Genomic DNA, 17,500 nt, shown 5'->3' with positions numbered 1-17,500 from the left:
TATTGATGGTCACTCGCCACACATGTACTACGCCCCACTAAATATGATTTTTATGTAAGCATCATTATACATATCATCTCATTAATATGCTATCTATCAGGTATGATTATGCATTTTGCCTATGATGTCCATCTATTGTTGCATTGCATTGCATCTCATATACTTAGTACATTCAAACGTACTAATGCATACTCTATGCCTACATGATATCACCATGTAGGGACCGGAGCACCGCTTGACCATCCTCCTCCGCGTGGCTAATACGATTTTCTATCGAGGTTATTGGTGAGTCCTCCATTCCGGGGACGTTGCTTATGATCTCTTGCTATGTATAAGACTTTTCCTTTTTTTTGTTATGTATTGACTATGAGGGTGAGCCCGGTAGTTTGTCTTGGTCCCCGCTAAGTACCCATGTTTAGAGGTGGTGTTGGACAAGTTGTGTATTATGCTTGAGGTTGACTCATCTATGGTATTTATGTATCATTCCCTTTTTTTCTCTTGCTCCCTTAGTCCCGATTTCCCCTTGATTATGCTTATCGCTTATGGTCATTTTAATTGCTTCCACGACCAAGGATGTGTAATGATACGCTATGAGGTTTGTTTGGGGTTCCTTCGGGTTCCCCATTCGCCGATCACATCTAAGCCCTAGGCTTGGGTCGTGACAAGATCTTCTTAGGAGGCAACCCAAGTCTTTAATTTTGTTTATTGCTTTCAATAACGTGTGTTGTGAGTGCAGGTTGAAAATGAGTCAAAATGTTGGAAAAGGCTACGCCAAAACCAGTACGGCGATCCATCGAAGGTGTTATGCGGACTCATTCTTGTCCACCTTTTGAACTATAAAATGTGAAAAAATGTACTATCTATTTCGGCGATCTGAGGTCCAAAATTCGATCCGCTGAAGTACACTATGCAGAATACATTGGGTCCACTAAATTAGCATTCATGTTTGGTATTCGTTCAACAAGTTTTGGCGAGCTTCAGCTCCAGTTGGCAATCCATCGAACACACTCGGTGATGTTAGTTGTGACCAGTGAGTGTGTCTGATATAAAAACAACAAGGGTTTTTTCAAATACAAAAAAAAATCATTTTGCAATTTTTGAACTCTTTCCTTCCCTTTTGCTTGCAATACCTTGTTTGAGTGTGTGATCATCCTTAGTGTGTGATTGTTAAGTGTGTTAAGTGCATTCACTTGTAAGATTAGTCGACTCAACCCTATTGTTCTCTATTTTCGAGTTTTTCTTTCTTGTGAAGTTGATTTTTTATTTTCATTTTTCATTTTGAGGCTTAAATTGTGTTTTATATATTGTCTATAATCCATGTGATGCATGTGATTGTTTGATTTCAATGGGTAGTACTATAATGATCGTATTGAACTATGCCATGAATTGATTGCTTGAGTCATTGACTAGAAATTACTAAAATCGATTGTGTTGGTTAAATATTGAAATTAAACCCTTCAAGTTAATGGGTCTTGGTTGAATTTGATGTGGGTGAAATCTGAGTAACCCAATGTTGACTGATTGCATGATTTTGCCCAATGATAGATAAAGTGTCAACTTTCTTAAGGGAAAATCGTTAATTTAAGCAATACTTTGTGATAATTAGGGGAAATTTGAGTACCCATGGGTAGATAAGCATGTGGGCAGATTGTAATTATTTTGGGAAGCTTGATATTGTTGCATATATTGGGTTTGTCTATGAAAATTAGGTTGTAGGGTGAATACCTCTTGCTCAGCGGGCTTGTCTTAGCTTGCGAATGAGGTTAGGTGAATCAAAGAATGAGGCCTTCTTGAGTGAATATGTTACCTTAGGCACTATCCCATGCGGCGTGCTTGTCTTAGTTCTCCGAACCCACTTGGTGAATTGCCGATTGGGAGTGCACATCACCTTAGATGTTTATTTATTTTTATTTTACACTGTCAGTTTTGATGGACTTGACTCCACTAGTATGCCTGGATTATTTGATAATTACTTCTGTCTAATTAGGCGAGATCATCGGAGCTCGCCTATCTTGTTAGGTGATCCGCCTTCTCATTAGGCGAGCCTCAGGACCTTTTGGAATTGTGCTTTCAGTTGAGTTTGATTTCAACGAACCTTCACCGATTCTATGTTTTAATACTTGTGTTTTGTAGATTATGGCTAAGACAAAGAGAAAACAGGCGGTGACTTCAGACACATAATCCGATAGAGCCTCTTATCTTCTTCCCCCTATATTGAAAAAGAAGAAGTGCATAGTTATCCATGAGCAATCAGAGGCTCCTTGTAGATCACAACCTACCACCCAACATGCATCTACATATGCAGTTGTGCAACCCATAAAAGGGGGTTGCAAGAAAAGAATGGACATCCGATCCAAACTGGTGCAACCTTCACCCACTCATGCACCAACATCAAGGGTTGTCCCAATCTTAGCTCCAAGGATCCTAAATAGGCTAAAGGCAACTGGAGAGCATACCATCTTAGGAGAGAAACAGATCTTCATAGATGATTGCTTGAGTGACTACCCTGCGATTTTGGACATTAATCGGTTCCATTGTTTCGAGGGTTTTACAAGACTTCAAAATCCATATGTTCTATCATGGGTAAGGGAAGTTTTTTGGCCTATGCTCAGCCCTTACCGAAGAAAATGAATGGCATAATTTATAAGCCTGTGGAGGAAATATAAGGGCGGGGAAAAATGGTACAATGTAACGCAGATGAAAAAACAAAGCCCTTGGCATCCCTTCCACTCATGCTAATACGTACCATATCCGGATGCGCCAGGAACTAGACTCTTTGAAGGGGTGGTTAGACTCATTGATATATGATGGTTCTCCATCGTCGATGGCTAATGTTGCAAGAATTGAAAAGAAATATTTGAACATTGTGGCCCGGTATTTTTTCAGGTTAATAAGCAACAATATAATGTCGTCTAAAAATGAATCTGTCCTCTGGCATCCTAAGGCAGTGCTAGTGGGCACTATAATCGAAAGAGAGCATATCAATGTTGTAACCATTATTATTAAGGAGATGTTGCTACGAGCCAGGCAAGGGCAGACCTCCCTTCCATCCCTAGTCCTTATTACCCAGCTTTTAAGAAAGTGGGAGTTCCCTTTCGGGAGAAATCTGATGTACGGGTCACACCAGCCTCTTCCAACGACATCCGACAGATTAAATCTGATTACTTATGGGATGAAGTAGATCGGAGGAATCCGCCACCACCAAACACCACGCCTGTAGTTGATCTAGCCACATGGGATTTTGAGGCCAGTACATCTACTCCTTCTATGGAGCTGGCAAATATATCTTCTACAGTGCCTCCCACTCGTGCTACTACTGTGACTATTGTTGTTATACCTTCCCCAATTCCTACTCACTGTCAACCTTGACCCAGGCCTTAATTAATCAAATGGGCAGTCTTTCCCAATCTGCGGATGTTAGAGTCGCTAGGGTTGAGAAGGATATTTCTGAACTGATTAATTTATGGGGTGATTGAGCGAGCGATGGCCCCTTTGAGGGAGAGGGTGACTAGATGTGAGGGGTTGATTGAGGCCCACAATGTGAGGTTGGACAATATCAGTGCTAGATTAGAGGCCTGAGAGCAGGCCAAGGGTAGTTTCAATGTGATTGACACCATGAGAGGTGAGTTTCCTACCTTGCGAGCGAACGTAGTCAATATGAGCTCTACTGACAATTCGATGTTGTGGGGAGATATTTCCCTACCTGATGCACATGCATCCATGCCACCGATGATGCCCAAAAGTGAGCCTACTCTGAGTGTGTAGAAGAGTGAGATAGATGAGAGAGTTGCTACTAAGGATGCTATTGATGATGATGAGGGGGTCGATGATGATTTGGTCAAGGAGATGGATGAGGATGAGGTGAGGAGAGAGGAGGATGAGTATGGTATTGGATAGACACTCACGGAGTTGCGGGACACTAAGGAGATGATTGTCCAGGCCACTCTGGAGAGATCCCTTTGGGAGACTTCAACAGTTGGTACCAGTGGAGTCTTTCAGACTCCACCATTCATCCTAATGATGTGACGTGCACTCATGCCATATTGCAGCCTCATGTGATACTATTGTCGGGCAGTGATGCCTGATCTGATGCTACTCTGCTAGAGGCTCCAAATGAGAGCACTTTCAAGCATAACCTGTCTGGGGGACATTTTGACTCTTTCTCCCGTATATATTACTTTTTCATTGGAGAAACAACACATTTATTTTTGGTGGGTGAAGGCCTTTGTGCTAATATTCTCCTTTTTTCTTTGTATTTTGTTATTTTTATGTTTTGGATGATTGTAGTATTTTACTTTTGTTTATATTAGACTGTTTCATTTGTTTTGGTCTATCTCTTACTGCCTCCTTCATTTTTTTCTCAATTTTGCAACTACCCCCATGAGTTTTGAAAATTGTGAAATGCTTGAGTTTTTATTGATAATAATTAGAGGATCGATTATATTCAATATCGATGTCTTGAATAGAACTCATGATGAACATGATGTATAATGTTGGTGTTGCAAGAATGTAATTGATGTGGCTGCACTTTTGAGTGATCTCTTTGAATCTTTTTTTGACTAGCTGCATTGTGATGTGAACCTTGCAATGAACATTACATGTATGTTTTTTATCTTTTCCGGCTATGTTAAATGAGTGTATTCGAAGTGCCCTGTTTGGTGAGATTTTACTTGAAAACATGTGTGTGGAATCCTAGAATTTTCCTGTTAGTCTACTTGTCTAAACCTTGGTAATTGTAAGGCGTGATCTTGGGTAGAAATTCTAAGAGGGAACCCAAATTTCCATATCCTTTGTGACTACCTTGTGACGGTGTGCATCCATTTTGGCTACATTTGAGCCTAAACAATTTGTTGACAAAACCAAAATGAAACCTCTTAAGCCAAATTGTCCATACTTTCTCACCCAAAATACTTTTTGAAGAACTGTTATGTTTGAATAGCCAAAGATGAAATAAGACTTAACTTAGTAGTTTGTTATAAAAAGAAGGAACCCCTCCTTATAAAAAAAGAGAACTATTATGATGAATTTTTTTTTAAAGATGGAAAATAAAAAGAGAAGTTGATGAAATAAAGGGGATTCCAAATAAAGTGAGTGGAAATTCAAAGTTTGAGTTTCCAAATGAAAAAGAATTAAAAAAAAACTTGAGAAGAGGTGAAGATGATTGTAACAATGCTTATAAAAGGTGAAGCCACTAAGCCAAATTGACCATACCTTAACCCTCAGCCTCATTTCAAGCTTGAAATACCCTTGATATCTTGCATGAACTAGGTTGTGTGATGATTGGAAAATATAGGAAAACCTATTGGATGAAGCTTGCATGTATTTCACTTTTGAGAGAGTGAGAGTTGGATTGATTCATTATTTCTTTGTCGATTTGTGTTTGAGAGAATTGAATCGTTCTAGATGTGAGGACACTTGAATGCATCTGTTGAAACATGGTCTTGCATTAGAGAAGAAGCTACATTGTGCTTGAGCTTATGTTGAAACCGGCTAGTCATCATTTGAAGCTTTTTTTTATCACAATTAAGTGTAGAATGTTGTTGAGAATACTTTTATAATGACACTTGTATGTTATCTCCCGTTGAGAACTGTTGTAGACATCCTTATTGAGCTAATTGTGTTCTTCATTTACTTGAAGGCAAGCAAAAGTTTAAGTTGAGGGTGTTGATAAGTGGTAGATTTACACTCATTTGAGGCCTATTTAGCTCAACAATTAGTGTCCTCAATGCCTAATTATGTTCTATTCTACTAATATTTTGATGATTTGCACCTATAAAGGATAAAGGACAAAGGAAGGATGAATGTTTGAAAGAATGGCAAAAAATGTAAAAACAAGTGCAAACTATACATTGATGATCGCCAAATAGGAAAGAGAGATCGCCTAATGGGCATGACCTCACCCAAATTGATAGTGCACAACACTTGCATCTATTGAGGCAAGTCAGCGGACTCCAAATGGAAAGACGACGCACCAAATGAGAAAGGGTGAATATGTTGACCATCGCCACAAGCAACAATACAAGGTGAATTGTAGAAGGCTCAAAAGGTTAACTAAGGTGGTACTCGGCGATACGCCGCATGTGAAAGGCAGAATTGAACGAGCTCGCTGATGGAGGTTCAAACACTTGAAGCCTAGAGAAAGAAAAGGCGATTTGAAGAGCAAATGGAGATTCACCCAACATGATCAGTGAGCTCGATTAATGTCGCCGAATGGGTCATGTAGTGAGTTTTGGGCCAGATTTTGTGAAAAATATAAATAGCCCAAATGAGAGAGAAATTAGGGAGTTCGGAGTTCAGAGTTCAGAGTTCACAAAAGTTAAAATAGTTTTTGGTGTATGAACAAGTGAGAGGAGAACAACACTTTACCTTGTGAAGAACACTTTCTAGTTTTTGGGGTTTTCAGCCTTTGTTCTTTAAAAATGACAAATTAAAGTTGAATCCAAAGTGGATTTGCTTGTGATTGCTTAATTTTATGTTACTCATGGCTACTTTCATGAAAGGTATCATTTTTTACTTTTTGTGATGGATGGCTAAAATCCCAAGATCTAAGGGTGCAATTATGGGGTTGGGTGTGTATTTAATGTTGTGGGTATTGTGTTATGCTCTATTTTGATGTGGTTCATATATGAATTTCGATTAATTAGCATGGGGTTAACTTATGCGTTAAGGTTGCAAACTTAATTTCTACTTATGATCTCCGGTTGATACTTGAAAGAGATCGATTGGAGTGGCTAATTCTTCTGATACTATTAATTTAGGTTTGATGTATTTAACTTGCTTGAAAATAGAGGTTATGGTTCCGATCTATTTGCTCTATTTCTGCATGGAAAGAGAGAATAGATTAAGGTATTGGGTTGTTTAGTATAGGATATCAATGAGACCGGAAGGAGATTCTATACAAGGATGTTATGGGATCGAAAGATGATTAGCATCATTGAATATGACTTAGCTATTCATGAGTATTCATCACTATAGAGAAAGACAATTACCCCTATGTGACATTAATTTCAAATCCCCGTACCGTTGATTAGTTGTTACTTCTTGAATTTTCGAACTTTTAGTTGAATTGTGACCATTGATAACCAAATTCTTTTGTTAAATGGGTGGAATCATCCACCCACTTGTTTTTACTTTTACAAATGAATGATTTTACAATACAAATATCTTGATAGAATTTTCTACAATATACTATTCCTATAGAAATCGACCTCGACTCTAGTTGGGTATTTTTATTGACGACAATTGTTGTCTCTTTTAATTGGTTTTACAGAGTACATTTGAGAGTTATCACATGACCTTGATCGTCGATTGGGATTCAACCCCCACATTCTACTTGTGACTCAAATTATGACTCCCTAACTTGGACTTGACACCCAAACCTAACCTTGACATCTTAATCGGGCCCTGACTTCAAAATGACAACCTGATCGCGAAACCTAGTGCGGGACCTGACTTTTGAAGTGGGACCCTAACTTAACATATGACCCGAGACCCAATCATGAACTCAACTTTCGACTCCTGATTCCTAACTCTTGAGCTAGGAATAAACATCCAAACTAAGATTTGTCCCCTGATTCCCTACCTGGGATCCGACTTTCGAATAAGGACCCAAACTCGATACCTAAACCTGACGAACGATCCAAGATCTGGCCTTGAGAACTGACTACAAAATTGAGATCTGACCCCAATTCCCAACTCAAGACCCAACTTCCTAACCAAGACCAAACACCAACACCTGATGCGAGTTCCAAGCCTAACACCTAACCTAGGACTCAATTTATGAACTGTGATTCAACTTCAAACCCGACCCCAATAATTAATTGGGGACCCAAGCTTGGAACCTAACCTAGGACCCGACCTCGACTCTCAACCTGTAACCTGACTCTGACACCGAACTTGGAACACCACCCTGATACATGACTCAAGATTCGACCATGAATACTTAACTAGAACCTGACACTAAATTGAGATTCTACTCCAATCTAATTTGGGACCCGAGAGTTGGGTCTCGAATCAAGGTCGAGAGTTTGGTCCCGAATTGAGAATCAGGAGTCAAATTTTGAATTAGTATAGGAAATCGGTACCCGATAGTGAAAGTTGAGGTGTGAGATTTAAAAGAATTTTGGAAAATATTTTCCTTATTTTTTCGGAGGTAAGTCATTTTCTTAAATTTGAGGAAAATAAATTTATTTGGAAAATATTTTTCAAAACATTTAGGCCAACCAAACATGTGAAAATTGGAAAACATTTTTTAGAAAATGTTTTTCTTCATACCAAACAGACCCTTAATCATTGATAATATGAATAATTTAAAATTAAGATTTTCATTAAGTGCAATTAAATGGGGGCTTAGTAATATCGTGTGTCTGACCTACAAATTTAGTTATGCTATGAAAGGAAAAGTAATTATTTTTTACAAAATCGATGCACATGATTGTCTTTTATTTTCACAGTACAAAAGAGTTTTGAATTTAAATAAATAATATTAGAATTTTTACATTATTTTTTTACATTTTCATCTAATAAGTGATACTCCCTCCGTCCCAATCTATGTGATACCGTTTAAATTTCAAGATTCAAATAAGTCTATGTTTCACTGTGAATTTTTCATATATCTTTTAAGTATTTTGAATTGTCAATTATTGTGACTTATAGTTATTTTTACGTAGTTTAAAAATATATAAATTTTCATTTCAAAAGATTTGAAGATTCTATGCGCAAATTCCCGATCAAACTTAAGCTAGTCGACTCTCGAAAAATGAAAAGTGCCACACAAATTGGGACAGAGGGAGTATTTAACAATTTGAGAATCAAATGAATTATTTTAATGAGTTTTTGTGAGTTTTCTCTACATTTTATATTTTCTTTATTTAGATATTTAGTTTTTCCGTTACTTTTTGTTTTGTGTAGTATTCTATATATTATCTCAATTAAGTTTAAGTATGTTGTATTATTAAGTTATTCTATCTTTCAAAAAATATAAATGGCAGAAAAAAAGGAATAAAAATAGAAATATAGTGAAAAATATGTAAAAAGACAATATTAGACACCATCTTCTTAGGTTTTATTGACACAATATAGAGTAATTTGAAAATTAGTCTAAAATTTTTTAGAACCAGGCGGCCATATTCTCTCGACTTCTCCCCTTATTTTTTAGAGGACGAAATTCCTTCTCCCCAACTCACGAAATTTTAGGGCTTAACTGAACCAATTCCCTCTTTTCATCATCTTCCATAAAGAGGAAGTTGTCGGATTACTGAAACGGTTAGTAATTTGTAATTTTTTAAAAATTATTTTTCATACAGTTCATGCCCAAAATTGTTTGTGATATGTTGATATCTAGTGTAGGCTTTTAGTAACTGAAATTTAGGGCTTTAGCTACCAAAAATGGCTTTTAGCAACCAAAACCTCTGTTATTTAAATAGCAAAATTTCAGCTTCAGTCAACTTCAACCTGCGATTTCTTGATCTTGGGAGCTCTGATTTAGGTGATTCAAAGTGTTAGGGGTCCGTGTTGATCGTGGCTACACGTTGGAGTGTTTCAGAAGTGTTGGAGGCTCTCCGTTTGATGTATATTCCCCCTGAAGGGGCTATCATCTCTCTTTTATTTTTTTTCCATTGATGTTTTATTTGCATTTGGTTTTTTGTGAATTGAGCCCCGTTTTGGGGCATAAGCTCGGTAAGGCATTTAGGACTTTTTGATAGAGTCAATTTTGGGATTCACGGTATAGGCCCCATATTCCCATTTTGACTTGATTGTGGTTCTGTTTCCAATTGTTGCGATTTTAGTGTCTAAACATTTGTAAATACATTGTGATTGATAATTTGATAGCTTGGCGATTTGGAGGCCTTTCGGAAATGGATAGCTCATGTGTGGTGGATTCGAAGCACTCGTGATCGGCTTTGAGGTAGGCTTCCGTATACTTTCTTGATATAACTTCTTAGATAATGCCGAGCATATATTTCATGTAATTTTGGATTGTATTTTCTGGATATTTAGCTTGCCTCTTGTTATTCCATCTTCTCTTGATTCGATAGGAGCGTTGGGCTTAGTCTGGGTGTTGGGATTGTTGGTTTCCCTTTTTGCCACCCTTGTGGTTTGATTTAGTTGTGATGCCAATACTTGTTTGATAGTTAGCTAGACAAGCTTCGCCCTATTGGAGTTTTGTGTGTTGTAGGGCCTAGTTGGCTTAGTTGTGTGTCGTTCCTTTTGTGTAGTAGTTAGGAGATTTCTAGTTTTCGGAGTTGTGTGTTGGGTAGTTGGCTTCCTTTAGTCTAGTAGTTTTTTTTTTGGTTGATTTCTCCTATTTTCTTAGTCTTTTCTCGATTGTGGAGTTTTTATTTTGCTCGGCTCCTTTTGGATTTGTCTGCTTCTTATGGTCTTGGGGTTTTGTTATAGCTAGATGGAAGTTGGAGGTGTGATCCCTTGTTGCACCTGGATTAGCTGTAATGTTGGTTCTTTATTACTGTGTTAATATCTCTCAGGCTAGTGTATGATTTAGAGTCTGAATGGTGGTATTCAAAGGTGGTTTATGTTCTTAGCTTTGTTGGGAAATGGAAGTTTTCTAAGAAGGTTCATCTTCAAAATGGGGTTAAGGAAATTCAAGAAATCCATGAGTTGGTTATAGTTCAGGATGTGTGGTTTGCTTCTTCATGCTTGGTGGCTTGTATAGTTCATTATTAGGATTTGGTACCGTTGGTCCACTATCAACCAGTTGACTGTGTTAATACGCCGCATGTCGACTTGGTTTCCCTCAGACTGGGTGGTTAGTTTAGATTCGCGGTAGCAGAGTAGCTTGTGGACTCGTAGTGTCAATTTCTCAATAGTTCGTTGTATTTCCTTGAAGCTGGGCTCTATGCAAACTTGTCGTTCACATGATGGGTGTCCTTTGGATTAGCACGGTTAGCTTCAAAAGGTTGTGTTTCAGCTGGATTTGTTGGTCTTTGAGATCAAAAGGTAGACTTTGGGCCTTGCCTTGGACTGAGTTCCTTGTTTTGACGGTTATTGTTCCTCGATGTTCTTGTGGAGCTTGTTGTCGGAAGGTTAAGTTATGTCAATTTGAAAGGAGATTGAGGTGGTGCAGGTGATGTTCAGGACGACTAAGGACCGAAAAATGCTCTTGATCATTATAAGGTGTTAGATGTGGAGCATAAGGTTAGCTTTTCGATTTGGGAGTTGGGTTGCATCTATTATGGTCCTGGGGTTGCTCTATTCTATGGTTTTGGTGTAGTTCTGGTCAACTCACCCAAAATTGATTTGGAGGAGTTTTTGGAGTTTTGAAGTGAATTTGAGAATTTTCCTCTTAACCTAAGTTTTGTAATAGCTTTGTTTGATTCGAGAGGGCGTCTGAGGGTTTGGCGGAGCATGTGGACTCAATATCCTCGTCTTTTTGTGTCTTCAGGCTATGTCTATCCTTCTCAATCTATGTTGCACAAAACTATGAAATTGACCAAACCAAGAAATAGAATCTGGAGCAAGATGAATATGGTAAGCCAGAAAAATAAATCTGAGAATATTAGCTGAGAGAATTGTATTCAGAAAGAGAGAGAAGAGTTATTTCATTAAGCACGAATTTTGGATTCTCATACAACTTGTATATATGTAATGACTAAAATGAATCAACTGACTATTGTTGCAACTAACTTCACTATAACAACTAAATCCAAACAAACCAACATATTCTTAACCACTTTTGCCACCTCAACTAATCAATTATTTAGCTAATTTAATTTCCATTTACTTGCAACAAACCCCCTGACGTAGAGCACCCTTGACCTCTAGGGTTAAAAGAAGGAATCTTGTGTCACAACTCAGTGAGGAACTCTCACGTAGCTTGATCTTCAAGGATACCTGTCCATTTGACTAAGACCTATATAACAACTTTGTTGCCCCTCTTCACTAATCTTTTTTCCAACACAGTCTCAAGAGAATGAAAATAAGGAATGGATAAGTTAAACACTAGAGGATGGGTAATAACCAATGGTAACTCATGACACCTCTTAAGTTGAGACACATGGAATGTATAGCCTATAGACCAAAGTACCAATCTCGGCATTAATAGGGTAAGGCCCAAAATACTTGGTTTCAAGCTTATAAAGGGCCTAATAGCTACGAAAACTTGTGTGTAAGGCTATAATTCCAGATATACCCATTCTCCAACAGTGAAAGCCTTGTATGATCTATGTTTATTTGCTAGATCCCTCATTCGTTGTTATGCCCTCTCTATATGAAACATGATCAACTATGTGACAGCCTTTGTAGCAGCCAAGGACCTATCTACCATGTCAATAGAGAACTCACCAACCAAATACGAAAGGTGTAAGAGTGGATTTTGACCATAGAGCATCTTGTAAAAAGTACCCTTAATGGTAGTGTGATAAGTAGTGTTATAATACGCAGACCCCTCCTTAGGACAATCAAATCAAAAACACCGAAAGTAAGTCCCAATGTTCTATTAAACACCTCTGTTTGACCATCAATTTGGGGATGGTAAACAATATATTTTTTAAGTTGGACCCCTTGTAGAGTAAATAATTTCTACCAAAATAAACTAATGAAAACTGGATCTCTATCACTTGTCATAGTTACTGCCATGCAACTTAAACACATTGTCTAGGAAGCTTTGAGCAATAGCCTGAGCAAGGTAAGGATGTTGTAGGCTTATGAAGTGAGAAAACTTGCTAAGTACATCTACTACTACCAAAACAACTTCCTTTCCGTTAGACTTTGTAAGTCCTTCAATAATAAATCAAGGCATATATTTGTCCAAACACCCTCAGGGGTATGTAATGATTATAATAAATCAGGTGAAGTAGCAACATCATACTTATGCTTCTGACATATATCACATCTGCTAATGAAGTCCCTAATGTCTTGAATAAGGCCCTTCCTATTTCAGATGTATTCTCCTAATAGTGGCATTCATTTCTGAGGGCCTTCCTTGAGGTAAATGTGTCATAACTCTAAAATAGTTCATCGGAAGGCAAGATCATTTCCCACCACATGTTTGCCTTCCCATCTCAATTGCTCACTACACCAAGTATAAGACTTGAAATGTTTCACCTGCAACTTGGCAATCATCTTGGAAATTATCTCCTTTAAATAAGGATCAGACACCCATGTTTTCTTAATCTGCAGGAATAAAGCATTATTGGGAATAAATAAGGAAGCCAATAACTCAACATTGGGTTTCCTAGATAAGGCATCAACAACTTTGTTTTCAGTAACCTTTTTGTACTTAACAGAGAAGTCAAAAGCCATTAACTTTTAGATTCCAGCAATTTAGAAATTTTTATGGATGTTCTATTCTAACAAATGTTTCAATAATTTCTAATCTGTCTTGACTACAAAATGTCTCCCCAGCAAATAATGAGACCACTTGGTTACATAAAAAATAAGTGCTAATAATTTTTTCATACATAGACATAGCCGGTGTTTAGGAGACAAGGACCTGTTTATTTAAGCAATAGAATAGCCTTTTTGCATTTGTACTACTCCAATACCCTTGTCATTGGCATCGGTTTAATTCAAGAAAGGTTAGGAGTAGTCTGGCATTGCTAGCACATGAACTGATATCGGGGCTTACTTCAAGGTGTTGAATGTTGTAGTGAACTCATCAATCCATACAAAGCCTTTCTTTATTACCAAGTCATGCAATGGTCTACAAATGGAACCAAAACCCTATGTCAATCCTAGAAACCCTCTGAGTTATTTGATACTGATAGGCATAGGCCATTCCTTTACAACCAAGATTTTCTTTGGATCACTTGAAACACCTTCCAACAGTAATAAAATGCCCCAAATATTCTACCTTAGCTACACCAAATGCACATTTCGACATTTTTGCACACAATTGAAACTGTTTCATTAAAGCAAACACATATTTCACATGAGCAAGATGAGAAACCATATTCCTATTGTAAATCAGTATGTCATCAAAGAATATCGAAATTGACTTCATTGAAAGAGGTTTGAACACAACATTCATGAGAACTTGGAAGGATGATGGAGCATTGTTCAATTCAAAAGTCATGACTAAAAATTTGTAATTTTCTTCATGAGTTTTAAATGCAGTCTTATGAGCATTACCTTCAGCTATTCTCAATCGGTGGTATCTTGCTCTCAAGTCAAGTTTGGAGAACACTTAAGCAACCTTCCAGATTACTTATCTCTGCCTTTTGTATCCATATATTCAATGGCTTCCTTGATCTGACCCAATTCCTATATCTGTTTGAGTACTGTGATCATGAATATTAGACATACCATTTATTAATTTCTTCAATTGCTCCTGAATCTGCAGAAAGCTATCGCATGTTTCTTCTGCTGGTCTTTCTTGGTTCGTGCTTCATGTCGCATATCCATTTCAAGGATTGCTAGATCTTATACCAATTTATGCATGAAATTATGAAATTGACTAATTGAGGAGATAGAATCTCGATGAAGATGATTATGCTAAGCCAGGGAAATAAATCTGAGAATAATAGTTGAGAGAATTGTATTCAGAAAGAGAGAGAAAAATTACTTCATTATGCATTAATTCTTAATTCTCATACAACTTGTATATATATGGCTAAAATGAATCAACTGACTATTATTGCAACTAACTAATTTCAATGTAGCAGCTAACTCGTTAAAAACTAGCAGATTTGTCCAGCTCCTCATTTCTTAACCACGTTTTCCACCTCAGCTAATTAGTTATTAAGCTTGTTTAATTTCCAATTTACTTGCAATTATCTATTTATTATTACAAGTATTGAGTTAAATTTTTGTTCAATTATTTAAGGGTTTTTGTGTAATTGTTAATTTTACCATATTAAGAGCCATCATTGTTGTTGCAGGAAATGAGTATGTGCTCTTCAAAAAGAGGTCTCTAGTAAGAGATTGTATATTTTTACTATAGCTCTTAGGGTATAAAAGTTTTGATTTTTCTAGTTTCAAGATTCCAACTGAAGTGAAAACTTTCTTGCAACCCCATTTGATTCCTTTGGATAAACATTCAAGACCTGGAATCACTAAAATGGTGGCTTCTATAGAACATTCTGGTGTGAAATATTTGGGTTTCTTTCTCTATTTATGAATTACAATGCTTTTCTTGATGGTTGGAGTCTTGGACAAAAAAATATTTTCGGTGACTTGTGAGTCTTTGCCATGAAGAAGATGCTTTGCAAAGATAATTTCAAAGGTATTGGTTTTCTTTCTTTTCATGATTCACCTTGGAAAAATTATAGTGAAAAGATTTATGGTTGGAGTGGTATTGGTTGCAAGAATTTATCTTGTTTAGATGTTAAGAAACTTAATATAGATTGTGCTGGTTGTTTTGATGTAGTAAGTAGTGGGGCTATGATAGTCAGATATATGTTAAGGGTAGTAGGGGGGATGATTTTTAAATTATTAATGTGTTAGGAATGTTGGAAATGGTGGAGGAATTGGAATTAAATTTGATATTGGTGAGGGATTTGCTACATTTGCAGCTAGAATTCTTGAAAAGAATGTGACTATTTGAATGTTTCTCCTATGTTGAATGTCACTGCACCATTTAAAGAATTCATTGTTGCTAGGGGTCTTTTCCCGTTGTATTTAAGTTTAGATCATCGGTTCCCCTTTCATGATAAAGTATTAGATTTGGTTCATTAGGGAAATGTATTAGATATTAGTAGCAGAGGACACCTTGAGAAATTAGAGTTTTTGTCTTTGATATTGATAGAGTTTGGAGGGCTTGAAGGATTATTTTGGTTATTCCAGTGAAAATAAGAAAACGGCATTGACCAGGTTAATGAAACATTTTGGGTATTATGGTAAAAACTCATTTCAATCATTTCACTTTAAGAGACGTGCAAATTTCAAAGTAGATAAGTGAAAGTGACAAAGGGAGTACTTTCCATCATTTATTTTGTTTATTTTACCCGCCCTCCTTTTTTTTTTTTTAAAAATATGGGTAAAGAATCTTAAATTTGCTGCGCACACATACACACCACCTCAGCCTTTAAAATCTTGTGGTTGCACACACAGTAGTGTCTCGTCTTTTCCACTCCTCCATTCAATCATTCTTTTCTCAAACCCACCACCTCCACCAACCCAGCAAGAAAAAAATCTCAAACAAGAGAACATAGAGATTTGGAACTTCTTTTCAGTCAACCGGAGGTTTACTTTTCCACAAAACATTTTTTGATTTGTTAACTCCGTTGCACGTTACCCTTTGCGAGGGTTGGTGACTCAAGTATATATGATAAATGCACTTCAATAATATAACCGTAAGGAAAGGAAGGTATTAATTTCAAGTCATTTGGTGCCTCAACATTGGAATGCATTGAGTACAAGAAAAAAGTTTAACACGAGCCAGTTCCGAAGTTAGAATTTCTTCACACACTACTAATTGACAACTACACTTACAATATATTCCAGGAGTCCTCAATCATTAGTGGTAGTAAGCTCTCTCTATCATACATTTTTTACGAGTTCTCATGCATAGCTTTAACCATCAATTCAGTAATAAAAAAATAACTTAAACTATCAAATCACTCAACGTGTCATAGCTGCTTTGTCTTGATGTTGAAATGAGTCAATTCCCTATACTAACTTATTCTAATCATTTAAATATCTACTCCTTAAACTTTGGTACTATGTCTTATTCTTTCTTCCTTTACTTTCGTCTATATTTAGCAATTACAATTTGATGTGTTTGTATTTTGATACATATAAGAAAAATCCAGGTACTCTGTAGATAAAATGTATAGTTCTCTTAGACAAGACCTATTCTTTGACCAATATTAATTCATGAAGCGGAAATTACTATGTTGAGCAAACCTTTTGCTAAATTTATGTTTGTTCCCTTCATTTTCTTCCTTGAGAGACCCCAACCCCACCCCAAAGACAAGTATCACTTGCATAGCATGTGCTAATGCTGAAACTAGATGTCCTCCAGATATTCAGTGTTGTCTCTCTCCTTCAGTATAAACTAGCCTAGGAGTAGATCTGTGTATCTAAGCCGTGATACATAGAGTTCAAGCAAATGTGAGAACAATTGATGTGAAGTTGTAAGTGACGTTCTTTGTCTGTTCTGCAAATCAACAACATTTCATATATTCCCGTCTTTATTGCATTTGGTCCCTCATAAAATGAATTAAAGAAATAGGAAATTTGAAAACTTACAATTCTTTGAGTCCCCTTCATGTGAATATCTTCATCCATCTATTTTTTGGCGAACTCCTAGGTGGCGATATCTATTCCCATTGATATCTAGTTGTATTCACCCATAACCTCTTTCACTTTATTCTCTAAGATTTCTATTCTCTGTTTTCAAAATAAATTAACAAGAATTTAATTACCAGAGCAACTAGCGAACTAGAAAGCAAACATCTGTTATATCAGATCAACTACTGGCTATTAAACAACAACTTAGGGTATATATTCATCTCTTCAAGCTTCCTTCCTAAACTCTTCCTCAGGATCCTGTAAAGAAGATATCTTGTACAATCCTCTAAAGAAGATAACAATTTGTGGA

At 36.8% G+C, this 17,500-nt stretch overlaps 1 protein-coding gene and 1 pseudogene across 2 annotated transcripts in view; both read left to right on the top strand.

Moving 5' to 3' along the window:
* LOC125823898 (uncharacterized) overlaps nucleotides 1-17,500 on the top strand; it is an 897,951-nt gene that overhangs the window by 378,927 nt on the left and 501,524 nt on the right. The window lies entirely within an intron of this gene.
* LOC125823911 (probable methyltransferase At1g29790) lies at nucleotides 3,484-15,856 on the top strand (annotated as a pseudogene).

The sequence above is a fragment of the Solanum verrucosum genome, unplaced genomic scaffold (assembly GCF_900185275.1).
Source record: "Solanum verrucosum unplaced genomic scaffold, falcon-dt-bn FXZP01000056.1, whole genome shotgun sequence".
Taxonomy (NCBI): Eukaryota; Viridiplantae; Streptophyta; class Magnoliopsida; order Solanales; family Solanaceae; genus Solanum; species Solanum verrucosum.
The sequence above is the reverse complement of the archived record's forward strand: the minus strand, read 5'-3'. Positions and strand labels throughout refer to the sequence as shown.